Source organism: Ischnura elegans, assembly GCF_921293095.1.
Source record: "Ischnura elegans chromosome 13 unlocalized genomic scaffold, ioIscEleg1.1 SUPER_13_unloc_1, whole genome shotgun sequence".
In the NCBI taxonomy this organism is placed as follows: domain Eukaryota; kingdom Metazoa; phylum Arthropoda; class Insecta; order Odonata; family Coenagrionidae; genus Ischnura; species Ischnura elegans.
Window position 1 is genome coordinate 2,672,698 of NW_025791657.1, and position 8,708 is coordinate 2,681,405.

The 8,708-nt window shown below is 34.2% G+C and overlaps 1 long non-coding RNA gene across 1 annotated transcript; it reads left to right on the forward strand.

Moving 5' to 3' along the window:
- Positions 1-5,334: 5,334 nt before the first annotated feature.
- Positions 5,335-8,557, forward strand: LOC124172322. Its single transcript, XR_006868125.1, has 4 exons — positions 5,335-5,391; positions 5,482-5,748; positions 5,868-6,005; positions 8,423-8,557. It is a non-coding gene; the product is annotated as an uncharacterized LOC124172322 (long non-coding RNA).
- Positions 8,558-8,708: the final 151 nt, after the last annotated feature.

The window sequence follows — 8,708 nt, forward strand, 5'->3', positions numbered from 1 at the left end:
TAAATTCATTCCATGGTTGAATATTCCCAATGCCACTCAGCAGGAAAACAACATATTCCCTAAGTTGATGACAGTTGAATCATTGAGTACAGAGGTATCATTTGTGACTGCATCCTTCAAAACAAACTGTGCATCGTAATGAAAAGAATAGGTGTGTACTGCCACTCAACTTTGCTCATTGCTGGTGCGATCCATTGAATGCCACATTCACTCCAAGATAATTTGGACAGAAGTGCTGCAGAGCAGCACGCAGTGGCTATGTTCACTGCAAGAATTTATTTTCAGATGGGTCAAGAGCAAAGTCAAAATGTAGGATTAATGAGGGGAGCTTAACATATAAAGAGATGGTTTTGATTGCAAATTTAGGCAATAATTATCACTGAATATTAATGATTATGGTCGAATATCTTTAAAATGAGATTTTTCCAATATTCTGGTTCCATAAAGTTAAGGCTGAATTTGTCACACCTACCATGAATGTTGATGAAACTCATTACCCTGAACAGTAAAAAGTATTTTATTGCTTTAAAAAATGTTGAAGTTGGAACATTTTTCTGGTTTTCAAACAATTGGAGCATATATATTTCCCAACCAATTTAAGTTTCAGCTTCTTTAATAATATTTCCTGAAAGTAACAACAAATTGATCTCTTACAAGATTCTTCCAGCATGATAGCTAGCAAGCTGTAAAAAATACAAATATAGCTTAAGAAAAATTTTTCCACAAAATATTACAAAATTATAGGGTAAATTAATTTATACAGTTCTAATTTGTGAAATTGCAGTTATTTTTCAAGTTGCCTAATTTCTCCTTATCTCATTTTTAACACATTCCGCGTGGAACATGTCAATTGACGTAGTCCCGTCCAAGTCAATAAATGGAGCTGGTCAATACAAGTGCTCTGCCAGTAAGGCCAGGAGGCCATTCTCTGCCTACGTAAGTAACTAATATCCATTCCAAGTTTTTTGACTGTGCGTATGACCTCCAGCAGGGAACCCTCTTTCGAACCGTACACGCCTTATGTAAATAGCCTTGTTTGAACTGAAGGTACGTTGTGGAAAACTCCCTCTTTGTCTTTCTTATTTATTTGACCGATTCTGACGACCTTCTTGAAAATCGCATCCGCAATGAATGTGTTAATTGCTAGCTAGCTTATACAAATACATAAATTACTCAAAAAAATAGATACACAGAAAAATATATAAAATCATACTGCAAATTCATTTCACCCTTCCAAACTTTAAAATTGTCATTATTTTTCAATTGGCCTACTTTTCCTCTTATTGCTTATTTGATAGGGATCCTCTGCATTTTTCACCTCATGGCATCTGGTCTCCCTATTCACACAAGCGAAGGTGACTTCCTGTAGAAAGGCATTCATTTACACAGCACAAGGCCACTTATGTAAAACAACCGAGTAAATGTCAACAACTTAGGGTCATTAAACTCAGGTTTCACTGTGGATGAGAATAAAACTTACCAACATATTAGATCCGAGTTGTTGGGAGTCTAGCACAGGAATGTATATTTCAGTCCTTTGGGCTGAGTAAGTGAGATGTGAGGTGCCTTCTACCTCATCTTGAATGAAGTCTTTTGTGTCAACAGGAGTCCCCAACTCTTCATCAGCTGCCTCCCCTCCTTGGATACTCTATGGATAGGGTAACAGTGATATGAAATTCACTTAATTCATAGTCAACAATTGAAGCATACTCCTAATATTAATGAAATAGGATTTTCAATGTGATATCCAAGCATTTGCGTAAAGCTTGACGTGTTTCTCTTAATCAAAAACTCAAAACATAAAAAGCTTCTGAAACCAAATTAGGCAGGAGAATACTTGGTATAATCAGTTCACATAGTGGGCGTAGTACAACGTACATGAGGCATGAAAATAGAAAATACACAAATATTTTCAACAGACGTGTCTTTAAATGTGAATCTTTGATGTGGAATATGTTTTTGATTCATTTCTATTGGAATTGAACTCCTGTTTCTATGTACTCAAATACCAACTCTGGGAGAGAAGGGATATATATCATATTTTGGCCACTATCTTAGGCAGAAGGGTATGAAATCATCAGCCTGATATTGGATGGGAGACTTAAGAAAAGCGGTAAACAGGAGAAAAAATTGTTCTAGGACTCAAAACATTATAGAAGAGAAAGCAATTAGAGATACATGGGACCAATTTCAACTGGCAAGAGAGCAATGCCTGAACAGCCAATGCACAGAATAGTGTACAGCATAGCAAAGAAAACAAATGAGAATCTAGGAAATTCTGATAAGTCCACTTCAATCATCTGGTGGACGAAACCTTACTAATTTAAGAGATTCTTATATTTTTAAATCTCATCACTGAATAAGGTAAAAAGTAAATACAGCTAACATGCTTTTTCAACTCTACATTTAGGTGAAAAATTTCTTTGCCAAAGAAACCTGTATAGAGTTGAAATTTTATCAGAAAAAAATTCTAAAACATCTAATTCATTAAACAAATTTTACTTACAAAGTGGAAAACCAATCCATTCCCTGTACAGAGAATCACTAACAAAAAACTTTTCTGAAAAGGTAAATTTCTAACAAAAGTACTTATCTGAAAAAATATTGAAGTTAAAAAAAAACAGACCTCAAAATTTATCATAATTATCAAAATACCAAGTGTAAATTTAACACAAAAATTTTTTCCTCAACATCCCCAAAAAATGCAGAATATCAGATTCAGTGATCATCTTGGTTGGTATTCAAAGAAAAAACCTAGGGATTTTAAAACACCAAAATTTCAATGCAGAATGCAATTTTAACAAATATAATATTCAAAGAAAGTTTTTTTTTGCTCAAAAACGAAATTATTTGTAATAGCAGAAGTGTCATAGAATGTTTTAGCAAATATAATGTTCTCATATCAATAAACATTTTTGCTAAAATAAAAATGTAAACATTACCCTGTAACAAAGTAACTGTCCAACACAGTAAACAAATTGATACTTAAAAGATACATCACATTCATTTTCTCATTTTGTTTAATTTTATGCATATAGTTTAAAACGTTAGTAATTACATTTTTTGCAACTACATATCAAGTTCAAAGCTGAAACTTAATTTCAAATACTGGGCCACTTCTATATACATTGCACCTCTCATCTTTTCGTATAATAAGCCGTGAAAATTGAGAGAAGTTTTTGAACTGTCAGCAGGCATGTTTTATTAAAAATAAAGAAAGCCTCAAGAATTCACATTTTGTGTGTGTAGTTGAGCCTATAATTGGACACTAACTTTCAGCTCAATTTAAGTTCACAATTACGATTAGCAGGAACCAGTAGGAGATTTTTTCGTTCGTTTTAACATGCTTCGGTCACCCAAGTGAGTACATGTTTAAAAGGGATTGTTTCATTGCGCAGTGGGTGCATTGCCTTTTATGAGTTGAGGAATTAATTTGCCCCACTTTGTTAGCCATAATTATTTTACAAGCACATAGCTGAATCAGACAACAAAACTTCTTTACTTATCACCACCAAAAACACCAACTGCAGGGTAAAAATCACTTTGCATGGAGATTGAGAAAAAAAGCTTGAGGGACACGTGGTAGTTTCACTACTCCGTCAACCTTGTACGACGGCCTTTTAAGTTCTCCAATATTATCAATTAACAATAATAATTCTCTATTTATTTTTAATCTCTAATCCAAGCACTTTTTAAAAAAAAGTTGGATTTACCACCTGCAAGACGTCATACAACATTCTATTTCCTAAGTTGTGGCATCAAGTGAATAATCAATCACAATTTTGAGTTAATCCAATAAAAAAACTGCTATAACAAGTTTAATCCACAACTAATGATTCAACTGGATTTCTCACTGCTGTCGACACAAAACAAAGTCTCTCACTTGACATTTACCGAAACATACCATGCACCAGTCTTCAAAAGAGAATAAACGAAAGTACTCACCCTAAAGCAATTCACCCCAGAAAGTTTTCTCAGCTTTGCGTCCGATTGTAAACAAGTCATTTTGAAAACACTGAATTCCGTGAGCTTTTTCAAGCATAGTGGACACAGGTTGGTGGGCAGGCCATCTCTCACAGCGACCTAAGATAGCAATCAACACGCTATACATTGAAGAAGAGCAGAAACTACTGAAAGTGAATAACTAAAGCAATATGACAAAGAAAAATAAATAAGTTGTAGGTATCGAAACACTTACTTCTAACCCGAGTAAATCATTTATAGCATCCTTCACAGTCATTCTGCAAGCTACGTTGGAAGTGAATATGTTGTAAAAATAATCATTATTCTTCATGCATAGTCTGCATAAGGTACCCACAGAATCCCTTTCTGATGAAGCGGTGAAAATCCCGGCGGTACGATTCATGTTTCAACTTCAATCACTCATTCAATCTGCAAATATGTTTAATCGTCGATGAAATCATTGACACACAACGGACTGAGATCTCCAGATTCGTCACGGGAGCTAAATAGATTTCAATGATACAACATATTTTTAGAATGCTCACGGTGAAAGAAAAGTTTAAATTTTAATATTTAAATAACTCAAAATCACCTCAACGAAAAAATACACAGCAAATTTGATATTATGGTTGACCTTCTACTTCACGCTAATAATCAATGTTAATTTTAGAGCATGCAATAAAGATTAGTTTGCTTTCGCGGAGTGTTAGTTTTCATTTCTACCGCTAGAAACAGATATACATAGCAGGCCTCTAATCAAGGCGCGTTCGGGTAGAAGTGAATATTAAGTATGAGACGGAGTATGCCAATAAATTGAATATGGTTTGTATTTTTATATTCTGGGTACTTAAAGTGTTAATCTTCTTATCTTCTTTACAAAATATTCCACTCAAAAACATCACTTATATAATTCAAATGAAAAAGTTGTTTTCGAAGGCTTTCTTTCCAAGTTAATTTTGTGTCATTAACGTATTTTTCTGAGTAAATATCAATTGAAATATAATTTATCATTTACATAGATAGTTTTCACGTTATCTACTCTTTGCAGACTTGTATTTATGTTGCTTCATGGAAGACTTCTTACATGGTTGCTTTACCCATTTGCCTCTAAACATTCTACCATTTTATAGTCGTTTGATGTGTCCCATCAACACCGTGCAACACTGCTTTGTCCCGAAAGCATTAATATTGCTTGCATAGTCTTAAATGAAAAGTCTCCTCCTTTTTCCATGCTGTTGCCGGTGAATTTCGGAACGCGTCTTCATTAGAAGCCTGCTATTTATATGTGCCTCTAGCGACGAAAATATAAACTAAAACTTATGGAAAGCAAACAAATCTTTGCTTGCATGATCTTATATAATCGTTGTTACAGAGAACTGCAAGGTCAACCGTCTTATCCATTTTGCTGTGGTGTATTTTTCCGTTGAGGTGCTTATGAATTATTTAAATTTTGAAATTTAAACTTGTCTTTAACCGTGAGCATTCATAATATAGGTTATATCATCGAATTGCACGTAGTTCCCGTGACGAATCTGAAGATCTCATTCTGTTGTGTGTTGATAATTTCATCGACGATTTAACATATTTAAAGATTGAATGAGTGATTGAAGTTGAAACATGAATCGTACCGCCGGGATTTTCAGCACTTCATCAGAAAGGAATTCTGAGGATACCTTGTGCAGACTATGCATGAAGAATAATGATTATTTTTACAACATATTCACTTCCAACGTAGCTCGCAGAATAACTGTGAAGGATGCCCTAAATGGTTTACTCGGTTTGGTAGTAAGTGGCACGTTGCCTACATTTTTTTGATTCATCTTTTTGATATTGCTTTCATTATTCCGTGTTATGAGCATCATTTCGCACTTCCCCAATGTATAGCGTGATGATTTCTATCTTAGGTTGCTGTGGGAGATGGCCTGCCCACCACCCTGTAACCACTATGTTTGAAAAAGCTCACGGAATTCAGTGTTTTCAAAATGACTTGTTTACAATCGGATGCAAAGCTGAGAAAACTTTCTGGGGTGAATTGCTTTAGGGTGAGTACTTTCGTTTATTCTCTTTTGAAGACTGGTGCATGGTATGTTTCGGTAAATGTCAAGTGAGGGTCTTTTGGTTTTGTCTACAGCAGTGAGAAATCCAGTTGAATCATTATTTGTGGATGCAACTTGTCAAAGCACTTGTTTGATTTGATTTACTCAAAGTTGTAATTGATTATTCACTTGATGCCACGACTTGAGAAATAGAATATTGTATGACTTCTTGAAAGTGGTAAATCCAACTTCATTTTAAAAAGTACTTGGATTAGAGATTAAAAATAAATAGAGCATTATTTTTGTTAATTGATAATATTGGAGAACTTTAAAGGCAGTCGTACATGGTTGACGGAATAGTGAAGCTAGCCCAGTTTCCCGCAGCATGTGTTTCTCAATCTCCGTGCCAAGTGCTTGTTACCTTGCAATTGATGTTTTAGTGGTGATACGCAAAAAGGTTTTTTGTGTCATTCAAATATGTGTTTGTAAAACAATCATAGCTAACAAAGTGGGGCATTCAAGTTCACCAACTCAAAAAGGCAATGAACCCACTATGCTATGAAACAATACCTTATAATATATTTACTCACTTGGGTAACCGAAGCATGCCAAAACGAACAAATGATCTCTTACCATTTCCTGCTAATTGTAAGGGTGAACTGAAATGCATCTGTAAGTTAGTGCCCAAGCATAGGCTCAACTGCACACACAAAAAATGTGAATTATTGATGTTTTCTCTATTTTATAACAATATATACTTGCTGATGGTTCAAAAACTTTTCTCAATTTTCATGGCTTATAATGCGAAAAGAGGAGAGGTACAATGAATGCGTAAGTGTTTAAAATTACGTTTGAGCTTTGGAGATGATTGTTGCAAAAATGTCATCACAAACGTTGTAAACAATTGACGTACAATAAAGAACGATCAGAAGATAGATGTGACATATCTTTTAAGTATCAATATGTTTAGTATGCTTGTTAGTTATTTGATATAAGATTGTATTTACATTTTTATTTTTGCATAAATATTTTATTAGTATGAGTATGTTGAGCTAGAATAATGTATGTAACTTCAGCTATTACTACTAATTTTCTTTATGAGTAAAAATAAAGTTTATTTGAATAATCTATTAGTTAAAATTGCATTCTCTGTTTCAAATTTTCGTGTTATCAAATGTTCTTTTTCTATGAATACCAACTAAGATATGCACTGTATGTGATGTGCTCTGTTTACTTGATTTTAAAGATGGCTTATTTGGTGTAATACCATATTTTATTAATTGATATGGTTAGCCTATGTAACAGTCTTCACAATCGTGGCTTGCCATGTCATATCCTTCATTTTTAGGGGTTGTTCAGGAAAGTTTTTTTGTGTAAAATTGGCCCTGGGTATTTTGGTAATTTTGATAAATTTTGAGGTATGTTTTGTTTAACCGAAATATGTCTTCTATAGGTTATTTTGTAGATGTTTACCTTTCCAGGAAAATGTTTTAATAAGTTTTTCATTGAACAGGGAATGGATTGTTAATCCACTTTGTAAGTAAATTTTGTTTAATGAATTATGATTATATAGTCAGAGCAGAACTCTTGAGCACAGAATGGAATGAATTTGATGTTTTAGATTTTTTTCTGTTTTACTTTCAAATGTATGCAAATTACTTTGGCCAAGAACTTTTCACCTATATGTAGAACTCAAATAGCATGTTAACTGTATATACTTCTATAAGTGATGTGCTTTGAAAATTAAAAATCTCCTAAATTATTTAAGGTTTCATCCACCAGACTTTTCGTGTGGAGGTGTCAGAATTTCTTAGATTCCTTTTTATGTTCTTTGATGTGCCGTACACTATTCAGTAGATTGGCTGTTTAGGCATTGCTCTGTTGCCCATTGAAATTGGTCCCAAGTATCTCTAACTGCTGCCCCATCTTTGGTGTTTTGGGACTTTGAACATCTTCTTCTCCTCTTAAGTACTTTCCTATAACTCTCCCATCCAGGATCAGACTGATGACTTCATACTTTTCCCCCCAGAAAGTGGCCAACATAGGAGATATACCTCTTTAATCCCAGAGTCCATTTTTGAGCACATAGAAAGAAGAGGTTAATCATAAAAGAAATGAATCCAAAACATATGCTACATGATTGGATCACATTTTAGGACACCATTGTTGAAAACATTTCTTTTCTGCTTCCGTTGCCCCAAGGATGTAATACAGGCACTACGTAAACTGAGAATACGAAGTATCTTCTAGCCTAATTTGGATAAATAGCTATTTAGCTTTTGATTTATTGAATAAGAGACACATGTCAATTTTATGCAAATGCTTGAGTATAAGATTGAAAATCCTATTTCATCAATATTAGGAGTAAGTTTCATTTGTTGACATTGAAGGAGGTGAGTTTATCGCAGTTACTTTCTCCACAGAGTATCCAAGGGGATGAGGCAGCTGATGACATGTTGGGGTCTTCTGCTGACACAAAAGACTTCATTCTAGATGAGATACAAGGCACCTCACATCTCACTCATTCAGTCCAAAGGACTGAAATATACATTCCTGTGCCAGACTCACATCAATTCAGAGATAATATGTTGGTAAGTTTTATTCTCATCCAAAGTGAAACCCTTGTTATACGACCTTTATTTTTTTATATTTACTATGTTGCTCGACAAAATTGCTTAAGCCCAATGTAACTGAATGCATTTATACGGG